This window comes from Artemia franciscana, chromosome 2 (genome assembly GCF_032884065.1).
Source record: "Artemia franciscana chromosome 2, ASM3288406v1, whole genome shotgun sequence".
Taxonomy (NCBI): domain Eukaryota; kingdom Metazoa; phylum Arthropoda; class Branchiopoda; order Anostraca; family Artemiidae; genus Artemia; species Artemia franciscana.
Window position 1 is genome coordinate 55194424 of NC_088864.1, and position 13568 is coordinate 55207991.

General features: G+C 37.3%; 1 long non-coding RNA gene across 2 annotated transcripts in view; it reads right to left on the reverse strand.

Moving 5' to 3' along the window:
* The window catches only part of LOC136043791 (uncharacterized), a 54134-nt gene extending 41777 nt beyond the window's left edge, over nucleotides 1-12357 (reverse strand). For both annotated transcript variants that reach the window (XR_010621719.1, XR_010621720.1), the window contains exon 1: nucleotides 12211-12357. This is a non-coding gene — a long non-coding RNA (uncharacterized LOC136043791). The remainder of the gene's footprint in view (nucleotides 1-12210) is intronic.
* Between the last annotated feature and the right edge of the window lie 1211 nt (nucleotides 12358-13568).

Here is a 13568-nt window from a genome sequence, read left to right on the forward strand (position 1 = left end):
ACTTTCCTTACTGGAACTACGTCAGAATCTAAGCGTTTTTTGTCAAAAATCAGACAATACAACTCATGTTTCCAAATGACGTCGTTTGGAGCCCAAATCGAAAATCCAGATCAATTTATGTCTACTTTCAAAGTAAAAGGGCAAATTTATCATAAAGCAGGGTCCCTTCTACCATTCTTAGGCGAGAATCATAAATTTTTACAATTGTACTTCATCAGTGATAGAAATTCTGAATTGAATGCACGTTGCGAAATTTCTCCCAACGTTGAAAGGACAATCGTTTCCCAATTGCAACATCTTTTCCATGAAAATAATAATTTAGTGCGTCTGTTCAAAACAGCCATCGATTTGATGCCTACTGATACTCATAAAATTGTTATTTCCGCTGACAAAACGCCTCCTGGCCAACATGTGCGTAGATACAATGCTCCGACTATCGACGAAGTGGCAATCGTTATGGTCGGTGATCAGTTTTTACCTCGAGATATTATTCTACATAAGCGAAACGCTCAGTTGTTAAGAATTGCTGAAACTCATCGATGCTACGATGCCCTACAATATCCTATCATTTTTTGGGATGGAGCCGACGGCTATCACTTTAATATTAAATTGATGAATCCAGCCACTAACAAAGAAATGAATAAGAAATGCAGTGCAATGCATTATTATTCCTATAGACTAATGATTCGGCAGGATGAAGAAAATTATATTTTAAAATGCCGTGAATTGTTTCACCAATTTGTCGTGGATATGTATGCTAAAATTGAATCAGAACGTTTGCTATATATCCGCCTGAATCAGACCAAGCTCCGCTCTGAACAATACATTCATTTGCGAGATGCAGTTATAAATGACGGTAATACCACAAACGTTGGAAGATTAACAATTTTACCTTCGTCATATGCTGGCAGTCCCCGTCATATGCATGAATATGCTCAAGATGCTATTGCGTATGTTCGTCTCTATGGTCGTCCAGATTTATTTATTACATTTACATGTAATCAATCTTGGGACGAGATACTGCAGCTTTTACTTCAAGGACAATCGGCGGTTCATAGGCATGACATTACGGCACGTGTCTTCCGGCAAAAGTTGAAATCACTGATAAACTACCTTGTAAAACATGAAGTGTTTGGGTCAGTGCGATGCTGGATGTACTCAGTGGAATGGCAAAAACGAGGTTTGCCACACGCACATATACTAATCTGGCTACATAAAAAAATTACTTCAAACGAAATTGATGATGTGATTTCCGCTGAAATACCTGATAAAAATGTCGATAAGGGGTTACATGATATTATTGTAAAAAATATGATACATGGACCTTGCGGTGCACTGAACGAAAATTCACCATGCATGGCCAAAGGAAGGTGCACAAAGCAATATCCTCGACTTTTAGTACCCAAAACAATTACTGGCAATGATGGTTACCCACAATATAGAAGAAGATCTACTGAAGATGGCGGTAAAACAGCAATAATAAAGAAGCGTAACGGTACCACCATCGAAGTAGATAACCAGTGGGTTGTTCCATATTCCCCTTTATTATCCAAAACATTTAATGCACATATAAACGTTGAATACTGTAACTCCGTAAAGGCAATAAAATATATATGTAAATACGTCAACAAAGGCAGTGACATGGCAGTTTTTGGCTTGCAGTCCGAAATCAAAGATTTCGATGAAATCGTAGAATATCAGGCTGGAAGATACATAAGCAGTAATGAAGCTGTTTGGCGAATTCTTTCATTTCCGATACATGAACGTAGTCCAGCTGTTGTTCACTTAGCGGTACATTTACAGAATGGTCAACGTGTTTATTTCACGGAAACCAACGTGCAACAAAGAGTCCTGAATCCACCGGATACAACATTAACAGCTTTTTTTTCGCTTTGCAAAAATGATTCTTTTGCGAAAAAACTGCTGTATACTGAAGTGCCTTCGTATTACACGTGGAATACTAAAAATAAAGTATTTGAACGTCGAAAACAGGGTAAGTCAGTCGACGGCCAACCTACCATCTTCAAAGATACCACGATAGGAAGACTCTACACCGTTCACCCCAATCAACATGAATGCTTCTTTCTACGCCTGCTTTTGGTGAATGTACCCGGTCCGACATCCTTTGAGTATTTGAGGACTGTAAATGGTACTATACATGACACTTACCGTAGTGCATGCCAAGCTCTGAATTTATTGGAGAATGACCAACACTGGGATAACTGCATCAATGACGCGTGCGAAACGTCAACCCCAAGTCAAATTCGTGCATTGTTTGGCATCATTTTAACAACTTGCTCTCCATCAGCTCCTACAGATTTATGGGAAAAATATAAGTCAAAAATGTCCGAAGATATACTTCATCGAAAACAGTTAGAGACGTCAGACATGACTTTTGATTTTACACCAGAAATTTATAACTACACTTTAGTTGTTATAGAAGATATTTGCATAAGTATGGCAAACAAACCTCTTCAGGGTTTGGGAATGCCTTCACCTAACCGTATCGCTGCTGTTTCGACATGTGTAGAATTGGATCGTGAACAAAGTTACAGTACGAGTGATCTATTGTCGTATGTACAAAATAACATTTCCAAGTTAACGTCGGAACAAAAAGACATTTATGATACGATAATGCATTGTGTCGATAACAACGTTGGAGAAATTTTCTTTTTGGATGCGCCAGGAGGTACTGGTAAAACGTTTGTGATAAAACTGATTCTGGCATCAATTCGATCTAAAAATGATATAGCGTTGGCAATTGCGTCGTCCGGAATAGCCGCAACATTGCTGCCTGGTGGAAGAACTGCTTATTCCGCTTTGAAATTGCCTCTGAACTTGCATTCTACAGAAACTCCCACGTGCAATATTTCCAAATCATCTGGGATGGGTAAAGTATTGCAGCAATGCAAACTTATTATTTGGGATGAGTGCACAATGGCACACAAAAAATCGCTCGAGGCTCTGGATCAATGCTTGAAAGATTTAAGAGGGAATTCGAAACCCTTTGGCAGCACATTAATATTGCTTGCAGGAGATTTCAGGCAAACATTACCTATAATACCTAGATCAACTCCTGCAGACGAAATGAATGCTTGCCTGAAAAATTCTAATTTATGGGCACACGTAAAAACATTAAAATTAACTACAAATATGCGTGTCCGATTGCAAAACGATGACTCTGGTCAAACATTTTCAGATCAATTGCTAGCAATGGGAAACGGAAAGCTCCCAGTAGACTCAATTTCAGGACGTATACAACTACCTGCTGATTTCTGTAATTTAGTGACGTCCAAAAATGAATTGATTGAAAATATATTTCCGAATATTCTAAAAAATTATAAAAATAATAAATGGCTAAGTGAAAGAGCGATTCTCGCACCCAAAAATATAGACGTCCACGAAATCAACAATATTGTTTTGACCAAGATTCAAGACCAGGCAGTCCTTTACAAGTCAGTCGACACAGTTTTGGAACCAAATGAAGCGGTTAATTATCCATCTGAATTTTTAAATTCCATAGATCTTTCAGGGTTTCCACCACACGTGCTACAACTAAAAATAGGCGTACCAATAATATTGTTACGTAACATAAACCCACCAAAGCTTTGCAATGGCACTCGACTTGCCGTAAAAAAAACAATGGAAAACCTAATAGAGGCCACAATCCTGACAGGGCCTTTTGAGGGTGAGGCTGTTCTTATTCCTCGCATTCCCATGATTCCAACAGATCTGCCTTTTCAATTTAAAAGATTGCAATTCCCAATTCGATTAGCATTTGCAATCACCATTAACAAAGCTCAAGGTCAATCATTAGAAAAATGTGGTATTGATCTTAATACTGATTGTTTTTCCCATGGACAATTGTACGTTGCATGTTCGAGGGTCGGTAAACCTGACAATCTATTTATATGCAGCGAGAATTGGACAGCGAAGAATGTTGTATATTCGCAAGTTTTACGCAGTTAATTTGTATTTCGGAACCAAATGAAGCGGTTAATTATCCATCTGAATTTTTAAATTCCATAGATCCTTCAGGGTGTCCACCACACCTGCTACAACTAAAAATAGGCGTACCAATAATACTTTTAAGAAATATCAACCCACCAAAGCTTTGCAATGGCACGCGACTTGCCGTAAAAAAAAAAAAATGGAAAACCTAATAGATGCCACAATCTTGACAGGGCCTTATGAGGGTGAGGCTGTTCTTATTCCTCGCATTCCCATGATTCCAACGGATCTGCTTTTTCAATTTAAAAGATTGCAATTCCCAATTCGATTAGCATTTGCAACCACCATCAACAAAGCTCAAGTTCAATCACTAGAAAAATGCGGTATAGATCTTAATACAGATTGCTTTACCAATGTACAATTGTATGTTGCATCTTTGAGGGTCGGTAAACCTGACAATCTATTTATACGCACAGACAATGGGACAGCGAAGACTGTTGTATATTCACAAGTTTTACGTAGTTAATTTGTATTGTATCTATCTATCTATCTATCTATATAAAAACGAGTTGTGTGTATGCATGTTTGTTTGTTTGTAAAAAGAGCGTTTGCATATGACGTCATTATTAGTACATACGGCTTTGTATATGGACAGACAATGGGAAAGCCAAGAATGTTGTATATTCGCAATTTTTACGTAGTTTGAAACACATATATAAATCTATCTATATTCACAGGTGGGACACAGGGACACAACTACAATGGCGCGTAACTAATATGGCGCGTAACGACTTACGCGCGCGGGGGGGCTTGGGGGGGCGCGAAGCGCCCCACCAACTAGGTGTTGGGGTGGCGCGAAGCGCCACCCCAACAGCTAGTATATATATATATATATATATATATATATATATATATATATCTATCTATATTCACAGGTGGGACATAGGGACACAACTACAATGGCGCGTAACTAATATGGCGCGTAACGACTTACGCGCGCGGGGGGCTTGGGGGGGGGGGGGGCGCGAAGCGCCCCCACCAACTAGGTGTTGGGGTGGCGCGAAGCGCCACCCCAACAGCTAGTATATATATATATATATATATATATATATATATATATATATATATATATATATATATATATATATATATATATATATATATATATATATATATATAGCCAGAAATTCTTAATTTATATTATTTATCTATGTGGAAGAGATACAAAAGTAGTAACACTCAGGGGTGGACTAGTACCAACAAATCTAGGAGGGTGGCTTGGGTGCTGATCCCCAGGGGCGTAATTTTCTATGGGACACGGGGGAGGTAACTGCCCCTCCCAGATCTTAGTCTGCTCCCTCACTCCCAGCTGAAATTTAGTTTCTTTAAAATTTTTGTCAAAACTAAGATAAACTTGCATAATTCAATCATCAACAGAAACGGGTCGATTTTCTTTAGTAAATATTTACCTTGATATTACTATAAAGTATCTTTATCGTACTTTTAAGGGTTATATAGTACATTTATTCATTTTACACTTTTTCCTGCCATTTTCACTTGATTTTGGAAAATTGGCTCCGACTTTGCCCCCCCCCAGGATTTTGAGGAAATTACGCCACTGATGATCCCCAAGCGTATACGCAACCATCTATTTAAGTTTGTTTGTTGTGGGGATATATACTAAAAGTTTAATGGGAGCAAAAAATATAACGTACTTTAGGCACGTTTAAGAAATTACAAAAGTTGCATGGACATCAATTAGAGCAAAGTCTAAAAACTACTCGAGTTTAGTTATGTGTAATTTAAGAATTTTTTTATGGATTGTAAAATAGAAACTATATGAAGCTTTGGCTAATGTTTCTACACGAATTTTGAGCAGATGACCCTTTGCAAAAGCTGTTGAATTGTTCCAAGACTATAGGCTAATTAACTTCAGGGGCAGGTTTATTGTTGCGGCTTTCTTAATTATACCAAATAATCTTAAATGTAGATCTTCAGGATATACTGACTCTTGCAAGTCATAGCTCCAACTGCTTTAAACTATATCACCTATAAGCTACGTTGATGATAGTTGTTGAGACCGATACGATCTAATAGCATTTAAAGTTCATTCACTATTTAAAGCCTCCCTCTTTACACCCTCCCACGAAGTTCTCATTTCCTTTAAATCTTTATTTATGACAGCCTCTCAACCCAGACAAGGACGACCTGCTTTCCGTGTAGCCCCAGACGGTTGGCCAAAAAGGACAATCTTCGGTAATCTGTCATCCTTCATCCGTAGAACGTGGCCTAGCCATCTCAACCTTTCTTTCATTATAGCCCCAGAAAGCGGGATTGAACCACACTTGTCGTACAACCTACTGTTTGAAATACGGTCAGTCAGCCGGGTACCCAGAACAATCCGTAGGCAATTTCTCTGGAAAACATCTAGTAAATTTTCATCTGCTTTTCGGAGTGCCCATGCTTCAGAGCCATATTTGACCACTGTCATCACTGTAGCTTCCAATATTCTAATCTTGGTTTGTAGACTTATCTTTCTATTCTTCCAAACTTTTTTTAACTGTGAAAAAAAACACCCTGAGCCTTGGCTATTCTACTTTTAACATCTTCACTTCTCCCACCATCTTTACTAATAATACTACCAAGGTAACTGAAGCTCCCAACCTGATCAATCTTTTCGTTACCTAATGTCACCTGTTCATCTTCACTTATTCTTAGCCTTAGTGACTTAGTCTTCCTAACATTAGTTTTTAAGCCTATTTTAGCACCCTGAACTCGCAAAACCTCCAAAAATTCATTCATTTTGCTCACACTTTCATCTAATATGCTTAAATCATCAGCATAATCTAAGTCCAGGAGCGTTCTTCCTCCCCATTTGATTCCATGGTCTCCAATTGTCTTTCCTGTGTTCCTTAAAACGAAGTCCATCAAAATGATCCATATAAAGGGGGATAGAACACAAACCTGCTTAACTCCTGATTTAATACAAAACCAGTTGCTAACCTCATTTCCCACCTTAATCGCAGCAGTATTATTCTCGTACACAGCACAAGTCACTTTAATGTATTTTTCTGGTATACCATATAACGATAAGATCTTTGTTAACGCTCTTCTATCAACAGAATCGAAAGCTTGCTCATAATCGATAAAACTGAGGACCAAAGGTGTTTGACAACGAAGGGACTTCTCAATTATTAACCTAAGAGTGAAAACATGGTCGGCACATCCTCTACCTTTTCTAAAACCGCATTGTTCTTCCCTTAAAACTTTGTCTACACCATGTCTCAGTCTAAAAAGTATCATATTACTCAGTAATTTGCTACCTACCGAGACCAGACTAATGCCTCGATAATTACGACACTCACTCTTGTCACCTTTCTTATACAATGGTTTAATTAAGATTTTCCTAAAATTATTGGGTACTTCCCCTTTTTCAAAAATCATGTTCATAGTCTTCAGTAGCTTATTCCTAACCTCAGAGCCACCATATTTAAGAAACTCATTAATCATACTATCAGCACTTGGGGCCTTATTATTTTTTAATCCTTTTAGTACTGTCGCTAATTCTTCCCCACTAAACGAATCTTCCTTCACATCCAAGGCATCACAAACTTTTTCATTTTCATCTATATCTTTTCCTGCAACTGTATCTCGGTTTAGCACATTCTCAAAATGTTCCACCCATCTTTCCTTAACTTTTTCCTTATCACTAATTGTGGCCCCATTTCTATCTTTAACTGGGACTAGTCCGGATTGGCTACTCCCTTTCAATTTATTAACATGCCAGAATAATATTTTACTATTATGCCGTCTAGCCGCATCTTCCAGATGGATTTTATCCATGGCCTCCACTTCACATCTCCTTAGTTCATATTTTAATGCTTTCTCCACTTTCTTTACATTCCTTTTGTTTTCATATGACCTATCACTCAGATGATTCTTATACAAACCCCTTTTACTCTCTATTAGACCTAAAGCTTTTTCACTAATATTCCTAGTTGCAGTCTTAGCACTCTTCCCTAGGACACCATCAGCAACTTCACAAAATGTTTTTCTGAAATTATTCTCAATCTTCCACATTGTCAAATTTTAAACTCTCAAGTTTAGTATTCAACTGTTCCTGGAAGTTTTTCTCAAATTTTCATCCTGGAATCTATCAACATCATAACTTTCCGGGAGGGAGTTACCCTTCCGAAATTTCAGCTTTAAATTAACCTTAGAGACAACTAGATGGTGATCTTTACTTTTAACATCAATAACAGCACTCCTATACACCCTAGTATCTTGTATTGATCCTGCTAGTCTTCTGTTTACAATAACATAATCAATAAGGTTTGCTGTCTTATCATCACGTGAATACCATGTCAACTTATGGGCCATTTTGTGACCAAACACCGTATTGGTTATAACTAGGTTGTTATACCTACAAAATTGCAAAAGCCTATAGCCATTACTGTTTTTTTCCTTCACCAAATTTACCTAGGCTAGGATACCATCTATCCCTATTTCTACCAACCTGGGCACTAAAATCTCCTAGCAAAAACACCATATTTCTACCTGGTACCCTGTCTATTTGCTCCTCTAATTGTAAGTAAAATTCGTCTGAGTCAGTAGTAGCTCCATCAGTTGGTTCAACGGGGGCATATACTACTATAACTGATACCCTGAACTTTTTAGTCATAAAATGAGCACTTAGTATTCTATTATTAATACCTTCCCAGCCTAAACAAGACTTAGGAGCTTCCTTATTCATCATGAGCCCTACTCCCTGTCTATGTACCCCATCCTTTCTGCCTGAGTAAACGAATTCTATGTCACCTAATTTCATGCTTCCTACCCCTGGGATATGAGTTTCTGAAACACCTAATAAATCCAGTTCAAACCGTCTGAATTCGTCAGTCAAAATGTCGATGCGATAGTCCTTTTTTAACGTCGTAACATTCCAAGTTCCAATTTTCATGTTCTTTAAATCTTTGAAATTATTTTAGCCTCAGGAAAAGCAGTGATCCCGGATACCAATGCAGGATGGGGACCAACATATCTTCTCAAGTCTACACCGAAGCGCTTAAGCCGGCTTAGAGCCGGACAGCAAGAAGTCCCTGGGACCTCCAGTAAGTTGGAGGCTTTGTGCAATCCTGGGCCCATCTTGGTCACAACATGGTTTTCAGCACTTGGCGATGCTCTTCTATCAACAAGAGTCGAAATCCTGCACAGACAGTCCCAAGCCTATTACCTCCGACTCATTACAAATACAAATATTATGCTACTACGGGGAGGCAGCCCATAGTAGATAAATTAGCTAGGAAGAGGTTTTTCAGCCCGAAAACGCCCATCAAAACAAACCAAGCCCAGAAAAATATCCAAAAATCAGAATCCAGTACGAGTGCTGTGTTGTTTACTAGGCTATAATTTCCTCAAGGGGCGCCACTCCACAAGTGGGAAAAATTGACCGCAAGTTTCCCAGTCTTGCAGGTACCCCGAAAGGGTCGAGGCAGCCCTATACAGAGGCCGTTGTCCATAAATCTGGATCTTACGCCCTGCCGCAGTTGTCCTCCTATAGAGGATCCTCCCACGACGGTGTTCTGCATCACCATGCAATTTAACCCATTACTGGGAGAAGGTTTGTAACTCATCTGACGTGTGAACACGGCAGTGGTCCCTGTTGAGTGTACATTTGAGGGGCCTTCTTCCTCCTCCACCTGTAATTATGACCCCCAGGGGAGGGTTTCCCAGTTTCTATTATGGACCCCCTTGGGACGATCTCCCCACTCTCATCAGGGGATGAAGTAGGGCCAAATACAATATTCCAGAAATTTAACGTAGAGGTGAAAGGTGTCTGATATAGCTGTACATTTTTAATATTTGTTCTTAATTTTCATAATTCCTGTCTCATTCTTCCTTAATATTTCTTATATTGTGTATGCATATGCGTCTTTGATAAAATGCGATGATTTTCCTATGTTTTTGAAATAAAGGTTGTAAAAGTAATCTTGATTGTAAAATCTAACGATTCTGTTCTGTGAGTTTTAGACAGTTTTATTTTAATGATTCGTCTTAAAGTTTGTCAACCGATTTATTGTAGCGTAACCTACATGTAAATTAACACCAATGGGCTTTAAAAGAACAAAAACTATTTGAGTGTCGTAAAAAGTAACTGTGAGTCTTGACAAAATCTTGGCAAATAGTTTATGTGAATTTCACACGGGTGACCTTTTACACATGGTGATCCTCGTTTTATGAATTATACTTAGTAATTTTTATTAATTAATAGATCAAAAGAATCGATTTTTATGTTGACATTTTATATCTCGTCATTAGATTCAGCACATTGGAGAACCCTACTTTGGGTGTTTCAAGCTCCTATTTACAAAAATGTGGAATTTCGCTTTTTTTTATAAGAATAATCACGGATGCATGTTATTTTTTTTACAGGGGTGATTGTATAGAATCGATAATCCTAGATGATTGTGAGAGGACTCATTTGAAAAGAAATTATGAGTTCTAAAGCTTTTTTAAGACAACCAAAAAGATTGTGTCACGGGGGCGTTGCGTTTTCACCCATTTGTAGCATCAAATTACGATTCCGCGCCACGGAGGACCAGGTTTCTATCGATTGAAAAATCTAAGAGAGCCAATCGCTTTAAAAGTATCAAAGAAGCTATTTATTGAGCTTCCTGGTTGCGGATGAAGTAATGCCCCACGGTGACGCATTCGTTTATGAAAAGTCATACAAGTAAAGGTAGGCTACTTCAGACGGGAAAACCATCAGATATGCATCTAGTGGACGATATCTAATACTTTTTGTGAGCAGGACTCGATGAGTTTTCGGAAACTTTCTTTGCTCAAACTGTTGCTTACTTATTTGAACAAGAAGCTCTGTCAATTTTAAATTTGTTTGGTCTGAATTATAGTTTGCCTCCTTGTTTTTAAACTAAATTTAAAGAAAGTCCCCTTAAAGGTACTTCAGTCGGGAAAACCTTTGGATCTACGCCTAGTCGACGCGTACTCGATCCCAAGGGGTGAACTGATATCATGTACTGTAGTTGTGTAAAGAACAAGAAATACAGTAATTTTAATAGTAATACTACCCAAAGTAGTCGATAAAAATGACCAGACAGTCGGTAAATCTTTCCCCCCTCAACATTTTGGCTAGTGACCGCTCTAGTCAGTACCAAACTAAGTCCACAAGAAGTCATTATTTGTACTTCTTGGCCCCAGCACTCTGTGCACTTCCATCATAAGGTTGCTCTTCTAAAGTTGCTACTAATTGCATATCTTCATATTATTTTATTTAAGCTTTATGTTACTCTGCTATGATAACTCAACCCCCAAAAGCACGACAAAGAATGAAAATAAGTAAAAATGTAAAAATAAATGCTATAGGATGTTCTATACCATACTTTTTGACTAAATTCTATAAATACAATATTCTAAAATTCCTTCTTTTCTTCATTATTTTTATATGCGACACCGTCTCTTTGGCTGCTCAATTTCATATGGTGGAGGAACTTTCTAAAGGGGTGAAGAATAAGCCTGGCACCAGTGGAGTATGGCTTGCTGAGGTGGACGGCGATAGGAAATATTGCCGCTCAGCAGAAGAGGGTGTCTTTGTAGAGAATGGATATCGAACGAGCATTATCATAAAAGAATGCTCGATTCCTAATCATATAATCTCATACAGTGTTCGTTTAATTTTGTTTTATTGAAATACGATTTTACTCATGATCTTTGGATGTTACGATTTTCAGATCTTTACCTCCACTATTTAGATCACACATATTGTCTTCCATTTTCTATTCAGAATTTTCTGCTGTTAAATTTAAATACCATGCTGTTAATGCTTTGACATATGCTTTAAAGACCATGCTTTAACATATGCGTAATAATTTCTGTTCGTTTTAAGTTTTAATGCTGCTCCTTACTTTCAGTCGAAAAAACTGTTTATATTTATTTTTTCATTGTTTTTTTAAATAATGCTAGAAAATCCCTTCATTGAAGTTCTCTTCCCCCATTGCAAATTCCTCCATAGAAAGATCCTCCCACGTACCCCCTCAACTTATTTAAATACCATTTTATACCATTATTAAAATACCATTATTAAATACCAAGTTTAAATACCATGCTGTTAAAGTTAAATACCAAACCAAACACTCTTACAAAACGATGAATTTCAACTGCCTTTTTCAGAATATCTGCTTTAAGTGTACAAAACTTAAAACAAAAACGGAGGTGGGATATGCATATGGTATTTATTCCTACCTTCAGGGCTGAGTGGCCAGGCGAATGAGTGGGCGTGGCATGACTTGTTTTCCACTAATTTCATCACTGTCGCCCTCCAACTTCATCTCCACCACGTTCGTCTCTATCCCCACGACCATCGTCTATATGATGGTTATAGTGATAGCTGCAGCCTAGTAAAAAACGAGCCACGTAATTAAAAATTTAAAACCCTTTTTCAAAAAAATGTTATAAAATTCCGTCCTAAGCCCTCCACTGAAAGGGATCAACTCGTCCACAGTCATACATGCTGCACCAGCTCTTGAACTCCTTACCCATCTCCACTCCATCTCCATCATTATTTTAATTTCTGATAATCTATATTGATTAAATTTGCTCGATTGATCAATATTAAATGATCAAAATATTAATAGATCTTAAATGACCTCTGAAAGACCTAGATTCAACAGCGATGTAATTTGTCTCTATGCACGTGGTTGGGGATAGAGCAATAGGGAACCTTCTTTGACCGTTATGCATATTGCCCATCCTTGTTGAATTGCAGTCACCTTGAGGGTGTTCATAGGGAGGGAGGTATAGTTGTGAGCACAAGCCGACATATAAACTATTTAAAAGAAAAATTGAAATCAATAAGAAAAAATGAACCAAAGAAAACTGGTTGAATTTCAACAAGTAAGTGTGTATGTGTAGCTAAATACCAACTAATAAAATCTTGGCACATGGTACAATACAATTTTTGCACAAATGACCTTTTGCATGGAGTGATATCTATTTGCCAAATTCTGCTTCCAGGTAGAGATTGAACGTTGGCAATCTTTCTTTATTGAAATAACACCTGCAAAGTTTAGATAATGCTTCAGACGGGGATTTCTATGCTGCGTAGTTTTATCATTAATTTTTTTGTCTTATTTTTTTTTAGTATTCTTTTTTGTCTTACAAATTGTAATTAATTATACCAAATTTCAGTAATAAAAGTGAAATAAACTCTTAGCATCGATTCCAAACTTGATTAGAGTGCCTAGGTAAATGACTCAATAGTCGGCTATCAGGCCCCAAGTTTTTAGCGGTATTATATATGTCATAAAAATTATACTGCTATATTGCTATATATTATATATATATATATATATATATATTAATATATATATTAATATATTTTTTATAGTATATTAATATACTATATATTAATATATTTTTTTACAAAGCTAAAGGGCATATCAGGTAATAACACGTGTTTTATTTCTCAACTGCCTTCCAGTTTGAATTGAAATTTGTGTTGTATAAAGCTAGTGTTCGTAATTAAGCAGTTCCATTCTTGAGGCATTACAAAAAAAAATCTGAATAAAGAATTTTTTTTAGAATCTTAAAAAAATTAAGAT